Below are 13,991 nucleotides of genomic sequence, written 5' to 3'. Positions count from 1 at the left end.
AAACGTCTTGGAAAGGAAAGACTGATGTTCAGGCGCACTGAAGGAGAAACTAAAACCAGATGGAAATATCTGGTTACAGCAAACGTCTGCACGGTTTCCCTGATACTCAATTCAGTGCCAAGTTGCACTTGTCACAGGAGTGTGCAGAGGGTCCCAAGCAGATGCCCAAAATAGCTTTGAGAGCTTCAGCTGTCAGAAACATAACATTCAGGTGACAGCATCCTTTTTTCTCATGTCTCTTCACTTCTCTGCCTAAGAGACATCTGGAGAGCACACACAGGAGGCAATAAATCCTGACGTAACGCTTACCACCTTTGTAATTACAGACCTTCAATAATGTCCCGCCCAGGGTCTCCTCCCTGCCTTTACCTGGCCTCTACCAGCTGCTTTGAAAGGCCTCGTAGGTCCTCCTCCGCGGCTGCCAGTTGGGCTGCCAGGGCAGCCTTCTCTTGTGCCAGCGCCGCCTTCTCTCTGCACACCCGGGACAGCGTGTGCCCTTGGCGAGAGAACTCCTGGAGCAGCCTCTCCAGACCCCTGCGGGCTGGCCGCTGCAGGCGGCAAACCTGGAAGCAAGCGGGACACCATTTTTCAAGAGGAACAAAAACAACAACAACAGCAGCAGCAGCACAGTCTCGGTCTTAGCTTGCTGCCAGAACCAGCGTTCAGGCAGGTCTTGCTAGGGGCACTTCCCTCTCCCACAGGTGCTGCCTGGGAATAAGGTGAGCGTACCTTTGGCACTGCCAGAGGAACCTCTTCCTTCAGCAGAGCCCTCGGAGGCTGCGATTCCTCTCCTCTCTCTGTTGACATTTGCAACGCTGTTTCTAGCGAGGAGTGGCTCCTTCTCCCAAGCGCAGCCGACTGCTTCCATCTACGACAGACAAACAAGCCTTTAATAGCAACAGTCTCCTTGCAAAACCAGGACGCAATGTCCCACATCGGGCAGTCTCAGGGGCTTCCAACAGCCCTCTAGTTGCACTTCAAGAGAATGCCGGAATTCCCTCCCTAGACCAGCCCGTCTCTGTCATTCGTGCAGGTGGAAGAGTCCATACTCTATACCAGTGAGAAAGCAAAACAAGCTTCCAGAAGCCACAAAACATTTCCAGAAAGCTCAGGTACTTCCAGAAAGCTTAACAGCTTCCTGCCTGCCAGGTCTTCTGCTCCTCTCTGATAGAGCGGACAGCGGACTTGCAAAACTTGTCTTTGGCTATGATGGGCTTGGAAAGTCCAGATGAGCAGTCTCACAACTACTCTTGCATTCCCTAGTGAAACAAGAGCCTGCAAGCTATCGCTTGGGGAGCAGATGGGTACAGATTTCCAATCCAATAATCAAACACGGTTTAGGCTGGCAGGGACCCCAGGAAAGCCCAGTCCTCGGCTCCAAGAATTTGGAGTCAGCTACGGCATCTGGACGGGCAGCTCCTAAAGCCCAGCAATGCCTGCCCCTGCCCAGAGAAAGCGAGAAAGCTTAGCACACACCTGAACTCCCGGGCTCTGCACTCTCTATCCATGCTCAGCTGCTGCTCTGCATCTCCTCCCTGGGCCGAGGAGTCCTGACTGGCAAGAAGCCCTCCCGCTGGGGCCTGCAGGGAACGGGCAGGCAAAAAGCACAAACGAGCAGTAAGCAGCAGGGAAGTTGGCTCCTGACAGCTGCAAGAAGCAGCAAGCGGAGACAGCTCACCTGAAGGCAAAAGCTGGTGTGTGGGGGTGTTGATGCGAGTAACCAACTAACCCTTGGCTTGCCCTGTAAGTGTCTGATCAGAAGCAGGGAACATTTCCCTGCTTAGCTGTGGTCAACTAGCTTCCCTTCAGGATTTCAGGCCTTAGAGAGCAGCCAATAGGAACTGCATTCCAGACCTTCAGAGACAGACCTTGTCTCTGCCACGCAGAGCTGCCCAGCGTTCTTCTCAGCAAACTGGGGCCATGTGTCAAGGTTAAGGCTCTAGTGGAAGCAGTGACTGTAGCTACCCAGATGGGGCGTGGAGAGGGGCAGGTCCCCGCAAGCAACGGTGGCTCCTCCGTAGCCCACGAGGCTGGGAACTGCGCCTTGGGACCGACCGCCTCTCTGCCCTGACAACAGGCAGCCTGCACAGACACTGTGCACAAAGGGGCTCACTTGCACACCGGCAGCACTAAAGGACATCATGCTACCGCTTATCTGACACCAAGGGAAGTTCACAGCGCCTGCCAGAATGGCACCAAAATGATGCCTGCCTGTGAAAGTTCAGATCCCATTTCCCACCAGTGGATGGGAAAATCCAGTGCATGTGGACGGGCTGAAGAGCCAGGTCGTGGCAGGACTCCTGCCCTCAGCATCTTCAGCCACAAAGGGCAAGTGCTGCCTGATCAGAAACTTGCAGCTCTGCACCGCAGCAAAGCTTTGCACTGACCCAAGCAAAGCTGCCACTTACTGCTCCAGGACGCTCAGGCCCTGCACTGGCGACACGTGGAGGTTTGTTGTCCTTTGCCTCCCCTTTAGCCTCTGGAGGAAGAGAGCGAGCCGGAGAAGGTTCTGCTGCTGGCATGGTGCTCTGCACACAGACCAGAAGTGTGAGGGACAGGGCATTTAGAACCTGATTTCTGCTGAGCTCTATCCCCAGCTGTCCTAAGGGGAAGTCACAAATTTGGAGACAAGTGGGATCCTCAGTCGTTAAAATTCAATTCAAGTGGACTGATGAGACTAATGTTTGGATACGACTGCTTCTGAAGGAGGTATTTCAGCCTGGCTACAATCAGCATGCAGCCTCCTGTCTGCAAAACTTGACTTTCATTAGTTAAAACCTCTTCAGTGGAAAAGGAGGAAACTGATGGAATCCTCTTGGTAGTGCTCGTGCAGACATTGACGTGCACTTCCTTTCAGCCTGCCAGGCTGGCACTCAACTACAAGGGGCCAAGGCCACAGCTCGCTCCACAATTCTCCAACACCAGCAGTGTCAAGGGGGCCCGTCCCACTCACCGAATCGTGGACTTGACTCCCTCTGCCTCTGAGACGACCTGCCAAGCGCAAGGGAAAATTAACCAGGTGCTGTTAGAAATAAATCTGTGTGAGCTGAGGAATCCCAGGGAACAAGGCTGCCCAAACAGAGCGCATTTTCTTTTCACAACATCCCTCCCACAGCAAACAGTTCTTTAGCAGAGCAAGCAAGACTGCAGGCCAATACCCTAGGCTGTGCCTACCTTTTGCTTGGCCTTGCCACTAAGGAACTAGAAACCTGGCCGAGAAAATGCAAATCGTTCTTCAGCAGTCAGTGCCTACATTGTAGCTCACTGTCCCCCCTGCAGCTAAAGCAGCTTTTTTCGCCTCTCTTTCCTGGACTTCCTTTTTCTTTTCGTAAATTGCAAGCAGCGTGTCCCACGTGGTTGCTGTAAACAATTCCCCACAAAAACTTTCCCCAAATCCCTCTCAGTGCTCGCAGTTCTCTTCAGACACAGCACAGGCCCAGCTCCAGCCTTCAGGAGCACACACCAACTGCTCGGCAGTTTGCCCCTCAGTGCAAAGCCAATCGCTCTTGTAGCGCACCAAGGGGGTCCAGTTAGACGGGCACATCCTTTAAGGACGGAATGCAGAAAAAAGCTGCTTTCCCTCAGATCTGGAGAGAACTGCACAGTTTTTACCAGGGCTCCTCCAAAGTTCTCCCAGTCTGCATTTTGGAAGTTGTCCAAACCCTGCTTATCAAGAGACACCCCCTTCTTTGCTGAAGCTGTTGGCAGGAGCTTTACCAAACCCACGGCATCTTTCTGGCACTTTTGTTTCAATGTGCTGCCCCAAGGAAAAACCTTCAACTTACGTCTCAGGCCATTAAAAATTCTGCGGGATGACACCGCTGAAAAAGCCCTGCTGACCGCTCTACGGACTCGCTCCATCGTTTCAGCAGGGCCGCTCGAGTCCGTGGGCCGGAAAACAAAAATGGAAAAAAAACCACCACTTGCACAAGTCCCCCGACTGTGCAAGGAAAAGTGAAAAAACAAAAGGACACCTGTGCGTGTCTGCACACCCTACAACTGCAGGGAAAACAAAAGGATGCCTACACGAGTCCTCAGACTCACGCAACAGCAGGCAAAAAAACCAAACAACAGAATCCCTTTTCAGGGCAGAGACTGTGGCTGGAGAGCTCCTCAACACAGGATCCTCCCGCAACGAGCGCGCCAAGAGCTGCTCTGGACACTGAGGCCTCGCGTGCACCAGGGCAACCTCCTGCTGGCAACGCTGTGACGTGGCAGCCCTCCACTGACATCACAATAGCAGCCGCCCTAAGGTGGTCTGTGAAGTTATGTGCAGCAACCAAACCTGCTCTACAGCTAATGCAAAAGAAAGCCCAGAAAGTTCTCCTCTGTCCCCAAGCAGCACAAAGCCCCCTTGCAGTCCATAACCCACAGCTCAAAGGAACCAAAAGTAGCTCCAAACAGGCACCAAGCACACACCCCAAGTACTTTGGCCACCAATGCTTCTGACAAAAACAAGTAACACTGGCTTAAATTCTATGGACGAAATCACGCTTTGGTAACATCCATTTGGAATGCCTGTCCTTCCTGCCCGTGTACTGCATGCCTATCATCAACCAACACATTGTAGGGCTTGCTGAAGGAAGAAGGATACCTTAGTGGGGAAAAACAGCTGAGTAATGAACTACCCATATGTGTTTGCATGGCACTGGAACAGCGTTTGTGTTGTCAGTATGGCAGGGACACGTCCTCTGCACGGGGCAGCGCCCATGTCCTGGGCATGGCAGGGGGTGCCCTTGAAGCGTCCCTCACAGTGTGGGTGCACCCATGGGCAAACTTGCCCGTTCTCTCCACTTCCACCAGTTCCCAAGTCAGCCCTCCTCTTGGAAATGTCCTCTGTCCAACACTGAGCTCCTGGTGCCTTTGCAAAAACCCACAGCCTTCAGCTGGTGGGAGACCTGCAAGCTCAGATTCCCCCATGGACGTGGCTTTGAAATCATTTCATTCTAGAGCTCCCCATAACGTGCCACAGGAAGGAGCAAACAGGTGCCAGTCTCACGGGTAACAGGAGAAGGCAGCAGGCCAACAACAGGAGTTTAGCCCATAGCTAGAGGAAGCAGACGAATTTGCAAGGCAGGTGAGCGCTTGTGATGGCAGAGGCGTGCTGAGCTGTCTGCTCTTGGCTTGCTGCTGAAACCCTGAACTCTTGTGCTCTTGAGAACAACATTTAGGCCTAAATCCCACTGGAATCAGCATTTCTTAGAGGAATTTCCACTTGCTGAGGAACGGCTTACAGTGCTCATCTTTTTGGCAATGAACCCAGGCCATGTTTTAGAAAGGAGGGACCTAAGTGAGCCTTTGGAGTTTCCTGGAAGGAACAAAGCCCTGTGATAACAAGCAGCATTCTCTGGCTGCTCTCAGGGGAAAAATCCCAACAAGCTGAAGACACCTGGATAAAGGGGTGAACACAATTGTGAGCTAAGTTGGCCTGCAATGGTAAAGTCCTGGATGTGGAGGTGAAAGGGCACCTATGTTATAAATGGTTGCGGAAAATCAGGATAAGCCCAGGTTCGTCTCAGCAAGCCAGAAATCCAAAAACAGTGCAACACCAGCACAGGGTGCTCCTTCACACCCTCAAGGTTCCAAAGAAGACCCTCCCCCACAGGCTGACAGTCCCTTTTATCCTCTTGGGTTCCTCCTGATTGGTGCATTTTGGATCCTCTTCCAGATTGGTTAGTTGCCAGGCCTCTGATTGGTCTTTAACAAGAGTCACTCCTGACCAGTCGTTTCCCAAGGGCATCGAGTGATTGGTCTGTCATGTCCACCAATCATGGTTCAGAGTGATGTAACCTGTGTGAACCAGATCTTTTCCCCCTTTCCTCGTTACATAACACTTTACACCGGTACAGTGTTGCAGCAACTCACAACCTTTGCATCAAGCAAACTTCTCTACAGAAACCCCTCTTGAAACATTTTATAACAATTCCCCCTTCTGTAGCTTTGAAACAGATACAACTAGCAACAAGCAATTTCAGGAAGCCCTCTTGAAACATTTTATAACACCTAGCATCCCCGTGTCCTATCTCTGCATCTTCCTGAGAACCAGAGGAACCCTGCCTGCCTCTGTGAGGAACTTAGCCTGGGAACTACTGCTTCCTTTCTGGTTTAGCTTCTGTCTTTTCTTCTTTTGGACAGCACTGCTTTGTGGCCTCAGCCCAGCCTGCCTCCGCCCTGGCTGATTGGAGCCCATCAGCAAAGGAAGCGCAGGAAGCCTGGCAAAGGAGGCCACCAGTCCCTGAGGAGGCTTTGTGGCCTGCCAGCTCAGCGCAGGACTGGGAATCAAAAGGCCTAAATCCCGCGCTCCATGGGAAGATGGCCTTCCCGGTCAGCCTGCGCCGAAGCCGTGCCTTGGCCCGGCGCTGCGCCTTGGCCCGGCGCTGGCCGTGCGCTGCGGACGGACGGTCCCGCCGGCGCCTTGGCGCTGCTCGGCAGCTGCCCGAGGCTCTCCCCCCTCACAGAGGGGCCCCGCCCCGCCCCGCCCCACCCCGCCCCAGGCGCCCCCTGGTGGCTGCCCCGCCCCGCCTCGCCCGCCCCGCGCAGGGGCGCCCCCCTCCCATGGCGCCCCCCAGCAGCAGCCGCCCCTCGCTGCAGGCACGGAGGAGGGCTCGGGCCCCGCTGCTCGGCCTGGCACTTGGGTCCCTTCTTTTCCAAGAGCGAAGCAGGCTCGAAAGGAAGCCTTTTCCAACCGCATCCCTCTGCTTTACTTCGGGAAGGCCAAAACTCTGCCCTGCAGGTGGCCCTAGTGCGTCCCTAACTGCTGGCGCAGGATGAAGGCCCCTTCGTTCTCCCGCCAGTTTGTCATGACTGCCTCAAAAGCACCGCCCAGCTCTGGTGGGAGAAACAGCCCGTGGCACAGTGGTGCCATCCCCGCCCAGCCGGGGCTCTCCGGCAGAGCAGCAGCAGCAGCAGCAGCGCTTGCTTTGGCTTCACCTGGGAAGCCAGAAGCCTCTGGAAAACTTCTGTGTCCACATCAGTAGGAGTAAAGGCATTATGGTGTATTTTCAAATTTTCCAGTTCAGAGGCTTTAATCCCATAAAAGTTGAGATCTTCAGACAGAAGATTTCTTGCTTATTGCAGCTAGTCTAGAATATCTCATTCAGAACCAACCATACTACTGTCTTAGGGGTCTTATTGACCCATTTGAAGTTTGTTTAAAAAACCTAAGATTTCTTTCAGAATTTATTCTCTCTCCTTAAGACAGCTGGGGATAGAGCTCAGCAGAAATTAGGTTCTAAATGCCAGCCAACTCCCTGTCCCTCACACTTCTGGTCTGTGTGCAGAGCACCATGCCAGCAGCAGAACCTTCTCCGGCTCGCTCTCTTCCTCCAGAGGCTAAAGGGGAGGCAAAGGACAACAAACCTCCACGTGTCGCCAGTGCAGGGCCTGAGCGTCCTGGAGCAGTAAGTGGCAGCTTTGCTTGGGTCAGTGCAAAGCTTTGCTGCGGTGCAGAGCTGCAAGTTTCTGATCAGGCAGCACTTGCCCTTTGCGGCTGAAGATGCTGAGGGCAGGAGTCCTGCCACGACCTGGCTCTTCAGCCCATCCACTGGCCCGTGGCAAATGGGATCTGAACTTTTACATGCCGAGGGCGCTCAGGCAGCTCGCTCCTCTTTCCACCTAAGTGTCACTGCAGAGGAACTTGTCAGCTTTTTTGTAGTTATAGAAGCTCAAGTTTCCCACTTCTTGATGATTCTGTGATGCAAAGGGCCTTGTTAAGAAGGTCAAAAGCACAAGGAATGTGTTGGAAATTCTCAGAAAACGTTACCCTTATTATAAACCAAGATAAGCTCTCAGAAAACGTTACCCTTATTACAGAGGAAGATAAGCTAAGGCACTCCCTGCACTACTCGTTCTCAAATTCTTTCAGTCATCCACTCTGTTAGGTTGTGCTTGTTCTGGCACTTCAAATGAACAGATTGTACTCTTGATTTGTACCAAAGCATAAGAGTTGGAATCATCTAAACTGAACACAGAAACCAACTACCTCTGTCAGACCATCTTCACGTTCTAGATCACTTTCAAGATGTACCTTGAGGAGTCTGAATGATTATCGCACGACTCTCCCTTTGCGGCTTCAGGCTCTGGAGCTCCTTTCTCTGGATTCACCTAGGGTTGTATTCCCCAACAATTCCTGGTACCACCTCCTGTTTTCTTGGGGCACAATAGTCTAAATGAAAACCTAGCCAAAGGCACAACTCTCACAGGGTTCAGCTGTGGGGAGCACGGGGCTGAGTGGGGATCAGACAAACAGGGAACCGAGAAGCGGACATGGAGACAAACAAGCCCGGCACTTCAGCAGCAGCAGCAGCAGCAGCAGCGGGCTCCTGCACCGGGACGTCCTCCTCAACGTCCTCCTCAGCCTGGCCACTGGACAGGCAAAACTGACGGACTGACTGACTTTTTGGCACCTATCTACAAGCCTACACACAATTTGCAGGGGAGCCCACCCAGCGCTATGCTCCCGGTCCCAGCATCTCGTGGCCCAACCACTCATGGCCCAACCTGGGTGTGGCACCAGAGATTGCCCCTTTTGCTGCCAATCATGGGCACGCCTCTGACCTACAGAGATCTGCCTGTAATTGACAGAAGGAAAGAAGGAAAATTCAGGGCCGTCATACGGCCTTTTCTTGCTGCGAAACCAGTTTTCCTCTCCCTCATAAAGACAAAGTGCACATTTTCTGTGCATCAGTGGCAGCTTACTGCACCTGCATAGCTGAGAGGCTTTTTTCCCCGCTGCTATGCTACGGGCAGATTTAACAGCATAACTTAACACGGAGGAACAGAGAGGGACCTAAGACAAAATGACTTGGTGCCACTTAATCGCCAAGGTCCAAACTCTCAGCAGACAGACATGGAAGGGGCTCGTGCATTGCATTCCCTGTATGCTGTGTTGAAGCACTCGTGGCAGTACAACTTTCCTTGAGGGAGAATAACAGTGAGGGACCACTCCCTCACACCCATGCAGCCCAGAGATCGGCAGGGCACCATCAGCACTCGGCTTTGTAAGAGGCCAGTTCCGCTGGGATGGAAGCCAACCATGAAATCCTCGCTGACTTCAGCGGCGGCGGCGGCAGCAGCAGTGCCTGCATCTGATCCCTTGGTCTAAGCCAGGGCTGAACAAAGGACACGCGTGGCACACCGCCCCTGAAGGGGTGTGACTTTGGAAACAACCAGCTGCCGCTGTCTGCTGCTGCTTGCGGTAGGGTCACACCAGCCTGTGGCAGGCCTCAATGCCACCTGAGAGTGCAGATGGCAGGCCCTGGCCTCCTGGACCAAACACAGAGGGGAACTTGCTCTCCACACGCAGCTTCCAGGTGGAAAAGGCTGCCTTCGGCAGCCACCTCCAAAGGCAGATAAATGAGGCTCTGCTGCACTTGAGATGTGCCAGCTACGCAGCCCTGGGTAGACACTGGGAAGAGCAAAGGGACAACACAAGGCACAGAAAGAGGGACAAAGCCAGTCAAGCACAGGGACTTTTCATGATTGCTGAGCCCCAGAAGGCCCCCAAGGGTGGTGTCACCCACCAGTCCTTGTCTGTTGACAACGAGCAGGTCCAGCAGGGGCCTCGCCCCGTTGGCCAGGGACCTCGCAGGCTCTCTGCTCTCTGCTCTCCCGTTCTGCCAGCAGACGTGCCTACCTTCTTTGATTCCACTTGCAGAGCCTCGTACCTATTAGCCGTGGCCACCTGGGAAAGCGGGAGCAGTCACAGAGGAGACGTGCCGGCTGAACCGGGTAACAACTTGTGTTGGTTTAGCACGGATGGCGAGGAGCAATTGGTGATTTCTTGCGAATTGACAAGTAAAATAGCCAGTTGCATGCAGGTATACACTTCTGGGTCACACAGCCTTAAAAAGCTAGAAGGAAGCCTGGGATCACTCTTTTTCTCTTCGCCTTGACAGGAGGTAAGGTGGTCCCGGCTCTCTCCATTGGGGGGGCTGGGACGGCCCGGGCTGCTCGGGCCTGGGGTTTCACAGGAGGCCCGCCTGGCCCGGGGACTCCCGCGCCGGGGGAAGGGATGAGGATATAGCCGGGCCCGGCCCGGCCCGGTTTTTTAGCAGCTGTAAAACACTCTGTCGCTCCCCCTGTGGGGGACAGGAGCTGGCCCGAGGCCTGGCCGTGGGCCTGGGCCTTTTTCTCAGCAGAGGAAGGGGAGCTCCCAGCTCCAAGCTGGGCCCACCCTGAATGACACCGAAGGGTGCGGGCACGAGCCTTCCATCAGCCGGGCTGCTCTGAGATCTGCCGGCCTGAGTTTCTTCTTCTATTCCCGCGGCTTTTGAAAATTCCAGCTGCTGCCCGGCAAAGATCATGGGACCACCGCAGGCCTGGGCAAGCTTTAACTTTTTCCTGACACAAATTGAGACGTTTTTAAACTCTAACCCTTCTCAGAGATGAAAAAAAAAAAAAAAAAAAAAAAAAAGCCAAATTAAAGATCAGTGAAAGGACAATATAAAGACAGCTAGGTCAGTAAACCAAAAGTGCCTTCTTAAGAAAGAAAAACAACAAGTTGCCTGACTCCTAAGCTAAAATCTCCTGGGAGTTTTTAGGGACAGACTGTAATATAAATATGCCAAAGCATTCCTTTAAATCGTAGACAATATGAATTGGGGAGATGATTTGTAGAGTCTTTGAGCAAAAGTATCTGTAATTTACTGGGAGTGAATATTGAATTAGAAGTTGTAATTTGGGTGATCCCGGGGAAGATTTGAACAGAGAAAAATGAGAAGAAGCCCTCTGCCAGTGACAAAGTGAGAAAACGTCTCTGTTCCCTGAGTTGAAAAATCCTTTGCCTTTGAAACTGCTCATTTTTACAAGGTAACACCCCAATCTGGGAATCTACGACCCACATGCGTGGTCATGGAAAAAGCTACGTAAATATGAAGGGTTCCACAAGTACAGAGTTTCCTGGGCAGGGTGCTTTTGTGTAAGTTAGAAGCCACATTCAGACTCTGTCTCTTGTACAGAATTGCCAAACGACAGGAAAGACTTCTCTCACTCAAAGACTAAATGAATGACTATTTTACAAGTAGTACTGACCTGGAGTTCTGAGTTTTGCCTCCTTACACTGTTTGTAGAAGATAAAGAGTTTGTAGTGGGACAAAGGGTGTGTTTCAAAATTAAATTGTGGTTGTTTTTTTTCCCTTTGCCCTTACTTCTCTTAGTGTGTGCTAATAAAATCTATCTGTTTAACTTAAGTTAAAACCTGCTTTGCCTTTTTCTACAAAAATCCTATCTCCCAGCTGGCAAACAAAATTCAGCAAGCATGAAACCTCCACATAAATGGTGCAATGACTTGAATTAGCGGAGCAAAACCACTACGGAACCAAAAGCCTCTGTGTGCACGGCCGAAAGCCCCTATCTCCACAGGACGTTTTGGCCGCGCTGCTCTTCATTGCCTTTTGCCTGGGAATGCATTTGCACTTTCTTCCTCATCCAGAAGTCCACGGCCGGGCAAAACAGGGCCAGTGGGAGGTATTCCAAAGGCACTGTAGGTTGGAGTTGATAAAGGAAGGAGACGGTTCCCGATTCCAAACCATGCCAAGGCCCACAGGAAAGACTTTCCATCTTTAAAGAAAGATGGGACAATTCAGAAATAAACACAGAGCCGTATTCCCTGGGTGACAAGGAAGGGAATCTTCCAAGAGGCTTATGGTTTCTAGGATTTTTATTCTGAGTCCAGCTCTGAGCTGCCAAAGGAGAAAGAAATCCTGAAGTGCTCCTGGTCATCCCCTCTGCTTCCTCGATTGCTTCACTGCAAGTTTCCTTTCTTTTCCTTTGAAAAGCAGCTAGAGCGGAGATTGTCATGGAGGGGGCCCATGTGATCTGTCAAAGGAATAGCAGAAGTAAAACTGAAGACAACACCAGCATGAAAGCAGCCCCACAGCCAGTCGATTTCCCTGAAGCATTTTGTCTCCCATGACTGGTGACAAGTCAGGAGTCCAAAGGGAATCCAGGAAGCCAACTGTTCTGATCACTTTGGCCAGACTAGCGCACACACACGTTCACCGGGTCATTTGCTAGGCGGCAGCCTGCTGCTGCTCGGGAAACAGCTCCCGCTTTTGCCTTTACCGCACAGGGAAGCTGAGACTTCACCCACTCCCAGCCCACCCACTCCCAGTGCCCTCATAGGCAAAAAGAAAGCCCCAGAGTGCTCCCTGGCTGCTTCCAAGCTTCCAAGCACAACAATGGCTTCTGCGGGGAGTCCAGAAAATGTCTGTCTGACAGCAAAGTGAGGAGGAAGGCGTGGTACAGCTCATGCTGAGGCGCACACACTATAATACACTGCTCGAGCGGACAAAGAATGCACAGGATGCACTCAGCAGCTTCAGGCACCTCCTTAGCAGCCTGACGGCCAGCCCTCGCCCACAGCTCTAGCCTGGCTCTGCGGGTGGCTTCCTGTGGGGCCTCCCTCCTTCCGAGACACTCCTCTGGGCTTCCCACAGTGGAATAAACAGTAGAAGCTTTGTGCCTTGAACAACGGCCCACCTGAAAAGTGTGCATTTGTAGCAACTTTGCGCCCTCCAGCAAGGCTGTCCTAAGCACAAATTTAGGAGGAGGATCGGCAGGTGGGAGAAAAGGAGATGCCGCCTTCCTTTCCCACTCTGATGGCTGCCTGTTTCGCCCTCTCTCTCCTCAGGATTTCTGCCTGTTCTCAGAGGCTCTTTTCTCAAAGGGCTGCAGTGGTCCTTGTCACCTCCTCTGCTGCCTGCATTACTTTGGTGCAGGGATGACAGCAATCCGGCTGTCAGAAGAGGCTGACGAGGGGCTCCGCTAACTTGAGAAAGGGATGCTGTTCAAAGGGAGGAGAAAGAAACCAAATGTAAAGCGACAAAGGAGAAAGGAAACCGCTCTTTTCCAAATCGTGCTTCTAACAGGGTCAAGCCGGATTCCTCTAGTGCCCAGAAACACACAGACACAAGCAGCAGAGCGCAGATGAGCTCAGCTCCGGCTTGCAGTGGGAGCAGTGTCTTCCTTGGCATGCCCTGTCCTTCCTGTGCTGCCTGCCCTATTCCTTCGCAGCAGGGACGGCCAAGGAAGTGGCCTGGGCACCAGCTGCCTGTCTGCCACAAAACCTGGCAGCAAAGCCACAGCGGTTCTCATCTACTTGACCGGGCCAGGCAGCACGTGGGGCTGGCACAAATCCTGCTCAGCTGTCCCTGTTTGGCTGGCAGAAACCTCTAAGTGTGGGGCAGGAGGGACAAGCTGGGTCCCCTGTGAGGCCCACAGTTAGCACCCCACAGCCCCGGCCTTCCCACAGACCAGTCTAGAACCGCTTGGCAGGGACTGCTTTCACTGTTCTTCAAGCCGCGCTGCAGGCCTCCGTCCCCAGCACTGCAATACTTCAGCTCCACGGCTACCAGGGAAACCTGAATACACCAGCCGAGGGCAAAAGGGCACCTCAGAAGTGACCTGAAGTTGGGAGCTCTCCTCTGAGGACTGGCTGTGAGATTTGGGCTTGTTTAGCCTGGAGAAGGGCAAGCCCCAAGGACACCTTTCAATATCTGAAGGGGCTTAGAAGAAAGACGGGGACACGTCTGTTAGCAGGGCCAGTTGCAAGAGGACAAGCGGGAACGGTTTTAAGCTAAAAGAGAGTTGATTCAGACGGGCTCTAAGGCAGAAACCCTTTTCCAGGGGACTGCTGAAACACTGGCACAGGCTGCCCAGAGAGCTGGGAGGTGCCCCACCCCTGGCAACATTCAAGGTCAGGTTGGATGGGGCTCTGAGGAACCTGATCTACTTGAAGACGGCCTTGTCAGTGGCAGGGGGTTTGGACTAGGTGACCTTCACCGGTCCTTTCTAACCTCAACCAGTCTTGGATCCGACTTGGTTTTCATTGGGAAAGCACCCAGGGCGGGGAGATTACTACAGGGGAGTCCGTCCGATGCCCTGGAGTCTGGGCGAGGAGCAAACCCTGACAGGGAAGGGCTGTTGGGCCTGCGGCCACTTTGCATCGTACCTGCAGAAGTTCCTTGGCAGAGCCTCGCCTGTCCACATCC

The sequence above is a fragment of the Zosterops lateralis genome (genome assembly GCF_965231275.1).
Source record: "Zosterops lateralis genome assembly, chromosome: Z".
Classification (NCBI taxonomy): Eukaryota; Metazoa; Chordata; class Aves; order Passeriformes; family Zosteropidae; genus Zosterops; species Zosterops lateralis.
The sequence above is the reverse complement of the archived record's forward strand: the minus strand, read 5'-3'. Positions refer to the sequence as shown.